The 15,619-nt window shown below is 40.0% G+C and overlaps 1 protein-coding gene and 1 long non-coding RNA gene across 6 annotated transcripts in view; one reads left to right on the forward strand and one right to left on the reverse strand.

Annotated features, from left to right (window-relative positions):
- Positions 1-15,619, forward strand: part of LOC126213542 (poly [ADP-ribose] polymerase tankyrase-1-like) — a 560,647-nt gene that overhangs the window by 279,737 nt on the left and 265,291 nt on the right. The window lies entirely within an intron of this gene.
- The window catches only part of LOC126213549 (uncharacterized), a 178,930-nt gene that overhangs the window by 129,462 nt on the left and 33,849 nt on the right, over positions 1-15,619 (reverse strand). For 2 of the 5 annotated variants that reach the window (XR_007541252.1, XR_007541248.1), the window contains exons 6-7: positions 11,327-11,585; positions 2,477-2,595 (exon numbers count right to left, since the gene is read on the reverse strand). This is a non-coding gene — a long non-coding RNA (uncharacterized LOC126213549). The remainder of the gene's footprint in view (positions 1-2,476; positions 2,596-11,326; positions 11,586-15,619) is intronic. The other 3 variants (XR_007541249.1, XR_007541251.1, XR_007541250.1) reach the window with 2 other exon arrangements.

Below are 15,619 nucleotides of genomic sequence, written 5' to 3' on the forward strand. Positions count from 1 at the left end.
CACCAAACGAGCATGCATTCTATGTGATTGCAGTCTTTCTCGGCATATTCCACTGATGAATTGTTCTCGGGTTATCAGCCGAGTGGTGGCGTCACCTTGTCGCAATGTTTCAATGAGTTTTGTACCCATCATATTTTGGCAAAGATGACGGGTACGAAACTCATTGAAACACTGCGACTAGACGACGTCACCACCTGGCTGATAACCCGAGAAGAATTCATCACAAGCATGCATTTTATCACCAGTCCTTTCCATATGAAAACATGAGCAAACTAGTCTTAAGCCAGTATTACACGACACACCTAACACATACAAATCTGCACCAGCACCCCAAGCGACAAGTGTGGCACTGTCGACTGGCTCACTTCGATTGATTGCTTGATACACCTACCGTGTATATCTACCCCAGCGCTCAAAGAGAAAATATTCGGAACTACAGTCTTGTTAATGTTGTCAAGTATGAAAATTTATCGTTTTGTAGAACTGATACTACGTATATTAAATCTTCTGAGAGATCTAGTTTCATATTTATTAAGCAGCACTAGAATGAAATTATGTCATGGTTATACAGAATTGTACACTAAACCATTATGTTGGTGGTGCAAGTTAATTATTATTATTAACTATGTTTACTTTCGCTTTTGTTTCACAGTGTTTTAGACTTGGACGATGGTCTTATTTAAGCTGCATTTGCAGTGACAGTAGCTTCTTCAGTAGTTAAGACTGAACGGTGATGTAACGCCAGGGGCAGGGTTTGGGTTCTGCCTTGGCTGCAAAGAAGGGCTGAAGGCAGGGACGGTCATAGACTCCCTGTTAAGGAAAGAGTTTAGGTCCGAAGATCCTCTGGAATTCAGGAATTTAGGCAGGATGGATGTGTCCTGTTTTGACAAACTATTGTCCGTGCTACACGGTGGGATTTGTGTGCGTGACACTGTGATGAGGGAAGCTATTTCACCTAGTCAGAGGTAAGAATCGGACCATTTAACTTGTGTTTTATGATTTGACCATCATATATCACTGACAACCTCCATTATGCCCTACTGTGTTTCGGGTTGATTGTCACACTTCGAATCCTGGCAACTAGGGAACCATTCAAGAGCCTAGCTTTCAGTCATAAAATTTCACGGCCAAGCATTTCAAAAACTTATTGTGCAGGTGTGTGCTGAAATTTGCATCAGACTGAAAGATAAATACTTGAAGGTAAACTAGTGTTATTTTTCAAGTGGGTAGTACCTTTAGGTGGTGGTAAGAAGCTAATTTTGTTTAAATTGTTAACAGGCCCCAACAACACAAGCATAAGGGAATCAAATTTCGAAAAAATTTTAAAACTTTTGGCAGTTTCCAAGCTGTATTGGTAAGCCACAAAACTGAGCTATGTACCATTGAAAACCTGACATTCCCTAAGTTAATATAAATGTATAAAAAAGAAATTGTATCTTACATATTCTTCACTAGTAGGACTTTTTAGCAATTTACTGCAATTAGTAATATAAATGTGCCCATTATTAAATATATGTACAAATTCTGTCTTCAGATGCAATGGACAGGAAGCATGTTTGGTTTGTCCCTCCACAATTTGCTGACTTGAAATATTACAACAAAAAGTTTCACAGAGGCTTGTTTTGCTGGCTGTTGTAGATGCTAGGTATAGATAGGTTCACCCTTGTTGGCAATGGCAGTGTAGGTAATTTTTTGTGTGTGTTTGGGGGGGGGGGGGGCTGAAGATACCCTAGGAAAAAATACTTCCAGGCAGCAACATAAAAAGTGCTGCATGTTATACTGACAGAGGACTCTCTCCCTCTCTGTGTGTGTGTCACACACACACACACACACACACACACACACACACACACACACACACACAGTCTCTGGCAACTGAAACTACTCAGTGCGGCTACTCAGAGAGAGAGTGAGTATGTGTGTGTGCACGCAACATACTATATGGTGAGTGGCAACTTTCCTTTCATAATATTGTTACATTCCATCCTGGATTTTCCATTGTTTGATTGCTGCACAATTATTTAACTGATGATGCAGATAGCACTTATCTGGCAAGTACTGATGTCCAAGACACAGATCTGTATACCATAGGGAATGGGTCTTGGCGGTGTAACAAATCTTTCGCAAGCTTACCGCAACAGGGCGGAAACAGGACATCTTCACATGCCACAGAAGTGAGTGAGAATCCTGTGAATATTTCAATCCTGTAGGGTATGTACCCTGGCAGTGGGAAGCTATAAAGAAGCACAATTTTTAATTTTCAATCTTTTATTTAAAAATTAACAATCAGTAACTTTCTGAATTGCACCCATGGTGGCATTCGTGATAAGGCACTTTGTCTCTGCCTTCCATTTTCTATTTTTAGTTGTAATCACCTCAGCTGCAACATATTGGCCCAACTCGTCATCCTCATTGCTCCCATTCATTGCTGTTTGTTTGTCTCGCAGCATTGACAATGTGCTGCTTACCAGGACACCTTTGGCCTGCTTCTTTGAATTGGCATAGTGCCCCACTTTGGATAATTCTGGTGAGCACTGAGGAGTAGATGGAGAACTGTTCTCAACTGCACACCCCACTGTAAATGTCTCTTGAGTACTAGGGGAAAAAAAAAGGAATTTATTAAATATTGCACTGTAAACATGTTATAACATTACAATTAAAATTGATAGTGCCAAATACAGTAGACTGTATAAAATTATTGGTGTAAATAATATGTATGAAACCTGAATGTTGGAACCACTGGCTTGCTGCAAAAAATTTATACAATAATATGGAAACGTCAGTGTTGAAACTCTTTCTTATTTTCTATAAAGAAAAACACTGTAGAAGTCTGTGATATTATAAATGAACATTACGGTGAGACAGTGGGCCAACTAACAAAGTAAAACTCTACTGACACAATCATTTGAAGTACTCCTCGTGAGAAAATTCTCTCTTTCTCTCAACAAATGAATCTGAACTAGTAAAAATACATCGATTAAAAAACAAAAATACTGACACATGAGATGTTATATCTACTCAACTGCAGTGGGTGGTAAAGCGTGTAACTTTTTTAATAAATTTAGCCACGGATGGAAGATTACTCCTGACATGTTTAAGAAAGAGTAAGGTGATCCCCATTTCCGAAGTGCAGCAAGAAAGATCCAGGAAATTATCGAACAACAACTATTACACCTGTCTCATCTAAAATAATAGAACGTGCAATTAAAAACAACAGTAAATTGTAAAGAAAAAATGCCACACACTGATTGATGCCAAGCACGGATTTAGCACAGGTAGATCCAGCAGTACAGCAACAGCTTAATTTATACTGTATTCAACTAAGGCACCAGAGGGACAAAAGAAAGTTTGTGGTATGTTTCTAGACTTTTCAGAAGCTTTTGACTGTGTATGTATTTGCATAAAGTCACTATGCTGCATTGTTAAACAGAAATATCTATAACTAGAAGAAAATTTAAAAAACATACTGAAGGAAATCAGGTCAACTTCAACTGACAAAGAGCCTGTAAAAGCAAAATGCCTTCTATGCAACTGTTTGTCAAACTACATAAAGATAATAGAAAACATGTCCACTTTCACATTAAAAAAAATAAACTAAAATGTCACTTATTTAAAATTTTACGTACAGCGTACCTTGAAGCAAAAAATTAATGTAATATTTCATATGTAACTTAAAATTTTACGTACAGCGTACCTTGAAGCAAAAAATTAATGTAATATTTCATATGTAACTTTTCAAATATGTAAAACATTCAGAAAAAATAAAGTAATTTAAATCTTTGGTAATTATGTACGTATTTCAGAGGCTATTTTCGATGATGTAAGCACATAGTTAAGTGTTTTTTTAAATCTCTGACGTCAAATATCACCGTGACAGGACTTGAAAAAATGGGAATTTTGAGAGAAAATCGAAGCAGAAGATATGATGTGCTGCCATCGCAATCAGGAATAACAAGACAAGATAACTGTTTCATGTAACTGGATTAAGCCCAAAAATTAAATAAAAGATTTTGTGAATGTAACACAGTGAAAGACGTACGAAAGTAATAATGTTAAAATATATCTAAAAACAAAGATAATGTGACTTACCATACGAAAGCGCTGGCAGGTCGATAGATACACAAACAAACACATACATACACACAAAATTCAAGCTTTCGCAACCAATGGTTGCTTCGTGAGGAAAGAGGGAAGGAGAGGGAAAGATGAAAGGATGTGGGTTTTAAGGGAGAGGGTAAGGAGTCATTCCAATCCCGGGAGCGGAAAGACTTACCTTAGGGGGAAAAAAGGACAGGTATACACTCGCGCACACACACACACATATACATCCGCACAGAATGAAAAGAAGACCTCAATGTATTAGACTAAGAAGAGATGCAACGAGAATAATTCAACGAAGAAGATTCGGTGTGAGGAGTGTCCAGCTCCCACACGCATCGCAGGGATGCAGGCGCAGAGACAACATCCAACATCACCGGCACCAGTTGCTGCTAACCAGTGCTGATTCTACATCCGCACACCGATGCAGACACGAAAACCAGCAACCGATGCCACTGGCACCAGTTATTGTTCACCGGTGCCGATTCCACACCTGCTAATCGATGCAGCCTGAACTCTACACCGGGTGAGCGAAAAATAATAATTGTTCGAGTACAAAGTCGAAGAAACTGGTCACTAGACTGCATTAGTGTAGTTACAATGCTTAGAGTTAATTCGTTAAATGATCGCCTGATCAAAAACTAAGACAAATATGGATAATACACAGAATTGGGGAAACTTCAGAACCAGCCATAGCAATGAAAGTGAGTGAGGAAGTGCCAGACTGGTGTGAAATAGTGAATTTGATTAAAACTAAGTGATAAAATAGATGACCAAAGTGCAGATTCAGCAGCTTCCAGAAACAAACTGACTGCTCAAAATACTTCTTTAAGAAAGGATCTAAATAAAACTTTAAATGCTCAAAGTCTAAATTAAGACTCTGTAAATACTCAAATGATAAAATAGATGACCAGGGTGCTTATTTGAGAAATGAAATAAGTGCAACATCCAGTGAAAAACTTGGTGCACAGAGTGCTAATTTAAGTAGAGAAATAGACACAGTGATGAACTCAGTAAGTTCTAAATTGGATGCTCGAGGTGAGATTTTGAATAAAAACCTAGACTTAATAGACTCAATGGATTCTAAATTAAAGGATCAGTATGAAATATTTACATGACAAATATAGATTTGTTGAACATCAGAGTAGACACTCAAAGCAAAGAATCTAGTAACCGATGTGAAGACATGGTTGATTTGGAAACTGAATTTGATGCCAAATGTAATAATGTAGAATCGAAACCTATTGAAAACTTAGAATCTTTAAAAGACGTGTACAATTATGAATACAATAATGTAACACAAGGTTTAAGTACTTTGAAAGAGAGTGTAGATCAGTCTAAACAATTAATGTCGATTATTGAATTTCAAATTACAGGTGTCAGTACATGAGTAAATAATGTAGGAATATATCCAGGTTTGTTATTACAAGTGTATGTAGCTTGGAGGAACCATTTGAAGAAATGACAGATCGAGGAGTTGCCACGAGAGTAACCTCCTGAACATTTGGACTACTGCTTCTTCCGAAATTATTAATACCAGCAAGGTTATAGGTGACTTGTGGAAAGGATTCAAATTTATCCAGGATAGAGTAGAAAATGGAATAACTTTACCTGATGTTGTGTTACCTAGTAAAGTGGTGATTGTTTTACCGTGGGGAGACTCCCACACAAAATTCAGCGAGAATTACTGGTTTGCACTTGCTGAAGTGAGGTTAGTATCACATAAATGGGATCCGGGCGGAGTCACATTTATCCCGCAGGGACGTTAACGTTCTGTGTTAACAGGCGGAGTGACAACTGTCGGATCCCGAGTTGTTTTCAGTGTTTCTTCCAAAATAGTTTTCCTGCACTGAATTCCCTTCAAATCTTACACGATTCTGTAGTTTATTACTGAATTCTTAAACTATCCTATAATTTTAGTATTTAGCAAATTGGATATAAACATAACGTAAAGACTGGCGTAAGAGAACCATGGATAAACAGTGATCTCTAGACACGAAATGAAACGAGTAGAATATTATATTTTTGGATAATGTAATATAATGTGACGGACAGAACAACTATTTTACCGTAGTGTATAATTTTCTATTTTGCATAGAATATTTTATACCTTTTATGAGATATGATATAGACGGGAGGTTTTGTATCAATTTTGAAAGGGGCTGGGCAGTGTAGGTAAAAGCACAATTTACACTAACAGATGAATCATGAATGACACAAAAAACACATCACACCTTTCAAACCACCCTCGCAAACAAGTGTGTGTGATTCTTTGGCACCGCTATTTCCACAGGGTTGCTAAGATTTTCTTCGGGGACCTTAAAGGTCACGGTGGGAATGTCTGTTCTGTAGGAACCTCCTCCAGCTTGTCACTCGAGAACCGGGGAGGTAGGGGTCCTGGGGAAGGGGGGTGGGAAGGGTTTCCTGTCTTTGGGGCTGTCTTCTTTCTCTTCTTCCATCTTAGCAACCACATCTTTTTTTCCCCTCTTTCTTACTTCTTGTTTGAGGACCTATCTATTTCTCCCTCTTTCCATATGTATCTACTTCCATCGCAGAAGTCCTTCCTGGTTTCCAATAACTTACAAATTACTTCAAATAAGTAGACCGAGAATCAGGGCCCCACACACACACACACACACACACACACACACACACACACACACACACACGAAGATACACAAACAATGAAACTACTGACTAGAAACCTGTCAAAAGGTGAGAACCATCAAGTGTTGGATAGGGAAGGTATGTGTACAGCAGGAAATATGCACACATTGTTATTTATTGTGACGGTTCTACATCGCACGTATATATAGGAAAATATACAGGGTGGTGTATCTGAAGTTTCGGATGAGATTATCCCGAAAACTATACATCAGGTAAAAATAGTGGGCAAGAAAAGTTCGTAAGCTCAAAGGGGGACATCAAATGATGCTGCACGTGACCTCCAGCTCCCGTCCCTTTGGGTGGGGCGGAGGACAACTTTCAAATCTTAAATGGGAACACCCATTTTTTATTGCAGATTCGGATTCTCCATAAAAAAAATAATCAAGTTTTGTCAGAAACATTTTTTAAACCATAGAAGGATGGTGCTGAAATCGAGATAAAAGTAAAATTGTGGAAGAACTCTGATTTATTTAGAATTATGTGAGAGACGCTTCAAATCGATAAAAAATGTGCACCAGTTCTTTCGCTACGCCAAATTAAGCTATTGTTGTACAAGATGTACTGTATCCTACTTTTAGCGTTACCCAGGAACAATGACATGGACATAGTAGAATGATGTTCCCATGAGGTGCTTCACTAGTGTGATTGGCCTTGCCCCTCACATGTTGGGATGCTTCATTAATGTGAGTCCCCTTGCCTCTCACAATTTGGGGTGCTTAATTAATGAAATTATCCACGAAGAAATTGTTCAAAGTCATCCCCAGTTGCTTCAATGCATAAAGTCAATCGTCTGCGTAAGTTGTCCACAGTTTTCAGCAGCACATCCCGTGGTATGGCTACACACGCTCTTCAAATGCGTTGCTCCATATCGTTTCCCATTGGTGGCTGTCTTTCATTAACAATATTTTTCAAACAAGCCCACAAGAAAAAAAAATCAGATGTTAGGTCTGGTGAATGTGGAGGCCACTGAACTGGTCTGCCACATCCTATCCACCGACCAGGGTACTTTACATTTAAAACGTTCCTGTTGGAACCACATTTGTTGCGTAGTTTCTAAATCAACATCTTCCATTAGCTCCAACAAATCATCACAGAGAAGTTGTAAACAATATTCTCCAGTAACATTTTGGTCAAAAAAATACGGTCCTATCAAGTAACCGTTTAAAATTCCACACCAGACCATTAATGACCATTTGTGTTGATTGTCAATGGGTCTGTGTGGACTGGAAGGGGACCAAAAATGACAATCATGATGATTTAATTCGCTATTGTTTTTGAATGTGGCTTCATCAGAGAACATAACTTACCCAAAAAAAGTTATTGCCACCACTTATTTCCAAGACCCATTGGCAGAAATGCACGCGTATTTGCATATCTTTTTGCATTAAGGCCTCTGTGAGTGTAATATGATACACATGGTATTTATGTGCCTTCAAAATACTCAAAGCAGTTTATTTCGATATTCCAGTTTGTCTCTGAATCGCACGACTACTCATTTCAGGATCCAGGTGAACACAGGCGAGAATGTTAGGGTAAGAGCGTCATTTTCATTGTAATTGAGATGACGAGGTGGACGGTGCACGTATCCATTTCGAGCACGTCGAGTGCAATTTCGAATAATATTTTCCCTTGGATGTCATCTGTTTGGGAAACGATACGCATACAATTCTGCAGCTGCAGCGTAATTGTTATGGCATCCACCTAAAATTAACATCATATCAACAATCTCTGTAGGAGGATAGTGAGCCATGTTTCGCTAAAGAATAATTTACTTTCATCAGTTGATGTTTACAGTTCACAATCTGAAAGTGAAGTGACGTCTGATTGCATTAGTCCGACCTTTATGTTGAGCCATAGTTCCCAGTTTGGCCACAGTAGCGCCACAGTCAGGTGAGTAATGAAATTGTGAAGAGTTCCGTAACGAGATTTTAATACCATTACGCCTCCCTCCGTCAAATACTGCTGCGGGTAGGATACATTTTTTTTGGGGGGGGGGGGACCTTAATTTGGCATAATGAAAGAACAGGTGTACATTTGCGATTTCATGCGTCCTTCTCGGATCATTCTAAATACGAGGGCTATCCACAAAGTACATTACGTTTTCGTTTGTGTCCGTTAGGGGCGAGGCTAGTGCGGTCATCTTGGTGTCATGGCATTCCGCCGCTCAGTTGGCATCCTGCCGTGCTAGTGAGAGGTTCGTGCTGTACTCCGTTGAGTTACTGTGACAGTTTGAAATGTCAGCGTTAATTGAAGATGCCGTGAAGTGTGAGGTGCGTGTTGTAATAAGGTTTTTGACTGCAAAAAACTGTACACCGATAGAAATCTATCGGCAGCTTTGTGAAGTGTATGGGGACAACATAATCACTGAAGGTGGAGTGCGTCAATGGGTCATAAAGTTTAAAAATGGCCGAACTAACGTTCACGACGAAGAGCGAAGTGGAAGACCCAGCATAGTGACTGCCGAACTTGTCGAAAAAGTCGATGCCGCGGTCCGTGAAAACCGTAATTTCACAATAACGAAACTCTCTAAGAGTTTTCCACAAAGTTCACGAAGTTTGTTGCACAAAATCATTACCGAAAAGCTTGGTTACCACAAGTTTTGTGCAAGACGGATACCAAAAATCTTGACAGAGATTCACAAAAATCAGTGAATGGCTGCAGCGTTAATGTTTTTTGGATGCTTACGAGAAAGATGGCGACTCATTACTCGATCGCATCGTTACTGGTGACGAAACATGGGTTAACCCTGTGAACTGCGAGACAAAATTGCAGTCAATGCAGTGGGGGCACACAAATTCCCCAAAAACCCAAGAAATGCATGCAGACAATGTCGGCAAAGAAGGTGATGGCGACTGTCTTTTGGGACAGAAAAGGTGTGATTTTTGTGGATTTCCTGGAAGGAGGCACTACAATAAACTCTCAAAGGTATTGCCAAACTCTGCACAACCTCAGAAGAGCAATACAAAACAAGCGCAGGGGAAAGTTGGGCTCAAAGATCTTGCCGATTCACGACAACGCCCGGGCCCACACGGCAAATGCCACTCGTGAAGTTCTGGAATCTTTTAAGTGGAAGTTGTTTCCTCATCCGCCGTACAGTCCCGACCTGGCACCGAGCGACTTCCACTTATTCCCAGCAATGAAGAAGTGGTTGGCTATGCAGCGTTTTGATGATGACGCACAGCTTCAAGAAGAGGTAACCACGTGTTTGAAGGCGCAGGCGGCCGAATTTTACGACAAAGGAATTTCCGAGCTCGTCCATCGCTACGATAAGTGCCTTAATTTAAATGGCAACTATGTAGAAAAGTAGTATTTAAGTGTGGCTTTCATCTGTATATAATAAAAAAATTTCCCAATACTTTATTTATTTTTAATTCCAAAACGTAATGTACTTTGTGGATAGTCCTCGTAAATCAGAGTTCTTCCCCAATTTTAATTTTTCTCAATTTCAACGACATCTGTCAATGGGTTAAAAAATATTTCAGACAAAACTTATTTACTTTTTATGGAGAATCCGAATCTGCAATAAAAAATGGGTGTTTCCAGTTAAGATTTAAAAGTTGCCCCACGCCCCACTGAAGGGGGCGGGGGCTGGGGACACGTGTAGTATCATGTGATGTCCTCCTTTGAACTTACAAACTTGTCTGACGGGTTCATAAATTATGTGGTTGTTAAACCAACTTTATTGCAGATGTATTTTATCGAGTGTAATGAGAGACAAATCGGTTGACTTGTATAGATTCGAATATTGATGTGAGAAATGGTGAATATGTTATTTGTGGACATTGAAATGTACCAAGACTAAACTAAAAGTATTCTTAGAGTACTATATTATTTCAAAAGTAGAGAGAGAAAATGTCTTAGAAATTCCTGTTAACCAGCAGCATTCTTCAAAGAAGAACATTTTGGAGATTGACAGAGCCGGCAATCCAGAGAAGAAGATAAGCTGTACATATCAAGGAAGTCAACCTATGACAGGTAGGTGTGAACTTTTGCAATCCAACTTCACACTGCTTTTGATCGTCCAAGGCATTAGAGTACGTTACAAACAAATAAATTGTTTAGCAGTTCCTATTAAAGATCATTGCCATTACCTCTTCTGAAACTGATACAGGAGCATCTCTGCAAACTAGTACACACAGTGATGCATCAGATTTTTCAGAAAGTCTAGTGAATACTTCTGCACAATAGACCACAAAAAATGCTCTCAGTCCACCGTTCTGCCTTACTTGTATTTGGGGTGTTTTAAGTTAATTTCATTTATTACTACCAGTGTGCTTGCATCAAAGTTTCCACTACTGTGCATCTCACATGTGAATGTTTTCACACACAGAAATGACACAAAGAGCACACACAAATTGGAAGCATAGTATTTGAAAGCACTAGCTTATCATCACGCAAATCAACAATTTCTGCACTAAGTGGACGTGTCTGAACCCTGTGAAGTCTAGTTTTAGTATCAGAAATTAACCGTTGATATTAATTTAGATTCCTACAACAGGATAAGCTATCTTACAGAACGCAGAAACCGTGCAATGACAGAGTGACAAAAATTAATACTCACAACATATAGTGGGATATTTGTCAGCAGTTTTCAATGTGCTATGTCGTCTTCCAAATACACCAATAGGTCAAACTACCACACGCTTGGTTTATGGGTGCCACCTGAGTTACTGCGCATTTTTTCCCCACACCTTTTCGAGTTCAGCTGAATAATGCAAACTTAAGGAGGCTCAGCATGCTTCACATTCCTCGTTCGGCACACCAGACACCACTTTCCTCACTTTTTCTCCTATTCCGGCCAAGCTTTCCTTCCTGGCATGCTGAAATAATACAGATGTTATGGAATCAAACACGTGTACTACTATCACCAATTTATGTGGAATATATACACCTATCAAAAGTAAAATTATAGGCACATTAACTTGTATAAACTCAGAATGAAACATTTGTAGATCTGTAGATTGCCTTATTGTGGTACAAAATATCTGTTAGGTCATAGCGACACCTTTCCTTGCTGTATTCTTCAATTATCACTTGAAAGCTCTTTTTATTCCATTCCATAGCTGCAATAAGAAGCTATCATTAGATATAGAGCTTTCTTTCAACAGGGATACAAAAATAAGCAATTTCATTTGTTTCATTAACGTATTTATAAGCTACTGCTTACTGAAAAAATACCCACGATACTATGCGGAATTGTCGAATCAATCCGTGTGTTTTCACTGCTAACGAAAACAATAAGTAGTAGAAAGCCCGCTCGCAATGCTGCGTTCTGTGCACGGGAGTCACCGCCTCTACTGCACACACACGGACACACGACAGAATAGAACAGATGCCACCTGCGTTAACAGAACCTCTCCTACTTCAACCTGGCAGATGAACAGTCTGCTAAAATCATAGCTTCGCCCGTTTTGCTGCTTGATAGCATGTAAGCCACACCTCACTTTTACACCTTCAGTGTGTCGTGTAACACAGATTTAAGGACCTGGATTTTGCTGATGACATTGTTCTGTTGACAGAAACAGAACCCAGTTTACAACTAATAGTTACTGAGCTGGGTGGAGCAGCTATTTCTTTAGGACTGAAAAGAAATAGTGATGAAACAAAAACAATATGCGTAACAAGTGGAAATGTACCTACTCAACTTATAGTGCAACAGAAGGTACTGCAAGGTGTTGACCAATTTCCATATCTCAGCAGTTTTATCTGTAAGTAATGGGACAGCCATATGCACATAAACAGATGGCAGTATCATTGCACATGCAAGGCAGTACAACAGGGAGCTGTCTTGTTCCCTCAGGTGATTCACGCAAAAAGGTTTCCAACACGACTATGCTCACACGGCGGGAATTAACGGACTGTGGATGCGGAATGCTAGTCGGAGACGGATACGTGGAACATTCCATTTCGAAAATTATCAGACAATTCAATATTCTGAGATCCACAGTGTCAAGAATACCAAATTTCATGCTTTACCTCTCACTATGGACAACGCAGTGGCTGACGACCTCCATTTAACGACCGAGAGCAGTGGTGCTGCGTGGAGTTGCCAGTGCTAAGAGACAAGCAACACTGTGTGAAAGAACCACACAAATCAGTGGAACTTACGACAAACACACCTGTTAGGAAAGGGCAGTGAAATCTGGTATTAACTGCTACAGCAACAGACACATGATGCGAGTGCCTTTGCTAACAGCACGACATCGTCTGCAGCACCTCTCCTGAGCTTGTGACTAACGGTTGGATCCTAGGTGACTGGAAAATTGTGTACTGGTGAGATGAACCCCAATTTCAGATGGTAGGAGCTGATGGTAGGGTTCAAGTGTGGTGCAGAACCCACGAAGCCTCGGTCGTGGCTCCATAATGTTGTGGGCTGTGTTTACATGGAATGGACTGTAGTCCTCTGGTCCAACTCAACCAGTCGTTGACTATAAATAGTTTTACTTCAATACTTGGAGACCACCTGCAGCCATTCGTGGATTTCGTTTTCCCAAACAATGACGGAATGACAATTCGCTACGTCAATTGGTCACAATTGTTTGTGATTGGTTTGAACAACATTCTGAACAATTTGAGTCAATGATTTGCCACAAAGATTACCCAACACGAATCTCATTGAACATTCATGTGACAGTTCTCCACAAAATCCTGCACTGGCAATACTTTCGTGAACACAGACAGCTTGGCTCATTACTACTGTGGGATGCTTCTAACGATTTGTCAAGTCCGTGCCATGTCAAATTGCTGCACTATGCCAGACAAAATCAGGCTCGAGAAGATATTACGAGGAATTCCGTGACTTGTCACTTCAGTGTAGTGGAGGTGTAGATGCAGACATCACTAGCTGCACCGGGAAGGGCTTCTGCAGTCTTCCACCCAATCTGATCTATACAGGAATTAAGACTCAAGAAGTACTTATACTAAGCTGCAGGTGCACTCCTGTCTATCATCCTAGTGACGGCCAGACACGGGTGCGGAACCTAGGAAATGTCAACAAAATTGACACAAGAATTAAGTGTTTCTCACTGATGACACTCGGGGTAAATTTTTTATATTAGCCATCGCGACCATGTTTCACAGGGTTGTCCGCACAGCCCAAACAGTACCATTGTGGGCCATGTTCTATGCCTGAAGGATGGTATAATCCCCAAATCTTCAGTGGTGTGGAAACTAACAGATGGCTGCAGAAATAGGGGAAAACCTTTTATCACCTGGAAACTAATTTTTGCAAAGGATCTTCAATGTGTGGACCCAAACTGGGAAGCAGCTGTAAAGCTGGCAGTTGATCAAGTTTGCTGCAGGAAACCTGCTGCCCAAAATGCTACTAATCACCTGTAAAGTAAACACATATTTGAAGTTGTTTTATACATGGCAGTCCGATTCATTAAATCAGGGGTAGTGAACCTTTTTTACCTACCATCCACTTTTGTATCACTGCAACGTTTTCATAGCTGCGGGAATTTCCCGCAACGTGCTGCATAAAATGTGTGCGAGACTGCGCTCCCCACTTGCACAATGCGAACATAGCAGACCATTTGCCTATCGTCCGACAAAACAGTGCCACTGTGGGTCACGCTTGCACGCCTCGGGAAGGGTATGTCTCGCACACTGCAGCGATTTGCTTGAGGGCGCTTGTAGTGGGAAAGTCAACTGAGCAGCAGGAAAATACTAGATGACAGCTGCAGTATTTTTTTTCACATGCACGGGCATTAAGACTACGTAATTCTCCTGATCTAATTATTCACCAGAAATGTCAGCTGACTGATGCTCTGCCTCAGACAGTGAGCAACTTATCAAATTCATGTCCAAACGGCATATTTTGTGGAACGCAGCTGACACCGGGATGAGAAACTAGATGCAAAATGAGTTAATTTGGGGAGAAATCTGAAGAAAACTGAATGAAACATGTAAGAAGAAATGTCTTTGAATATGTGCAATATAAATCATCAGTGAATTCATGTGTACTGAGCTTCAACCACCATTATAATGAGTTGGATGTTGTTACTGTGATCAGTACTGTGAATGATTCAAAATTCGACCCACCGAAGTAATCAGTGAATCTGTTCCTCACCGTGAATCCCTTAGCTTTGACATAACCGTCAACACCTATCCAGGGCATCATATCATCCATGAGCAGTGCATTAATTTCAGACACATTTGAGTGATAAGACAGTGGGAACTGGTTCTCTCCTTCATCGCCTCGCAACCGTTTAGTTACTAAAATGTTATTCGATCCTTCACAACAGACGGAGATTTGCGTCATTGCTTTGAACTATCTGAATACCCTTCCTTTTAGACTACACACTCCACTGCACGTTTTGCGCTTGCTGTCCCACTACTAATGTTGCGCTGCAGTCCACTGTCATGTAATACCAAAATGTTCATTGCAGCACGCTCCAACTCGTGTGGCGTCAATGAACCACAAAATACTACTCTCATCTAAAGAAAACTGTAGCATCCACACACTTCCAACGAACTGTTAAAATGTTTTCAAATCTTTCCAAAAAATTTTCTTGCTCTGATCTCCCATAAAAAAAAATGTAATGTGAAAAAGTTTGTCAAATAATACATTTCAAATGCTGGTTTGCTACAAATTCCAAGTCAGACATTTTAATTTATCACTTCACTGTTACTGACTGTGTTGGCCAGAAAGTTTCCACCCGTTATCAACATGTGATACTGAAGCCAGTTATGAAATTGTGTTGTACAACACCTAGTTTGGGAGGTATGGCATGATAAATATTAATTATTCAAAAAACAGTCTTAATCACATTTATAATTATTATACTGCCAACCGGTTTCAACCCGACATAGGGGTCATCATCTGGGCATTTACACTGTGAAATTATAGATA

This window comes from Schistocerca nitens, chromosome 11 (genome assembly GCF_023898315.1).
Source record: "Schistocerca nitens isolate TAMUIC-IGC-003100 chromosome 11, iqSchNite1.1, whole genome shotgun sequence".
Classification (NCBI taxonomy): Eukaryota; Metazoa; Arthropoda; class Insecta; order Orthoptera; family Acrididae; genus Schistocerca; species Schistocerca nitens.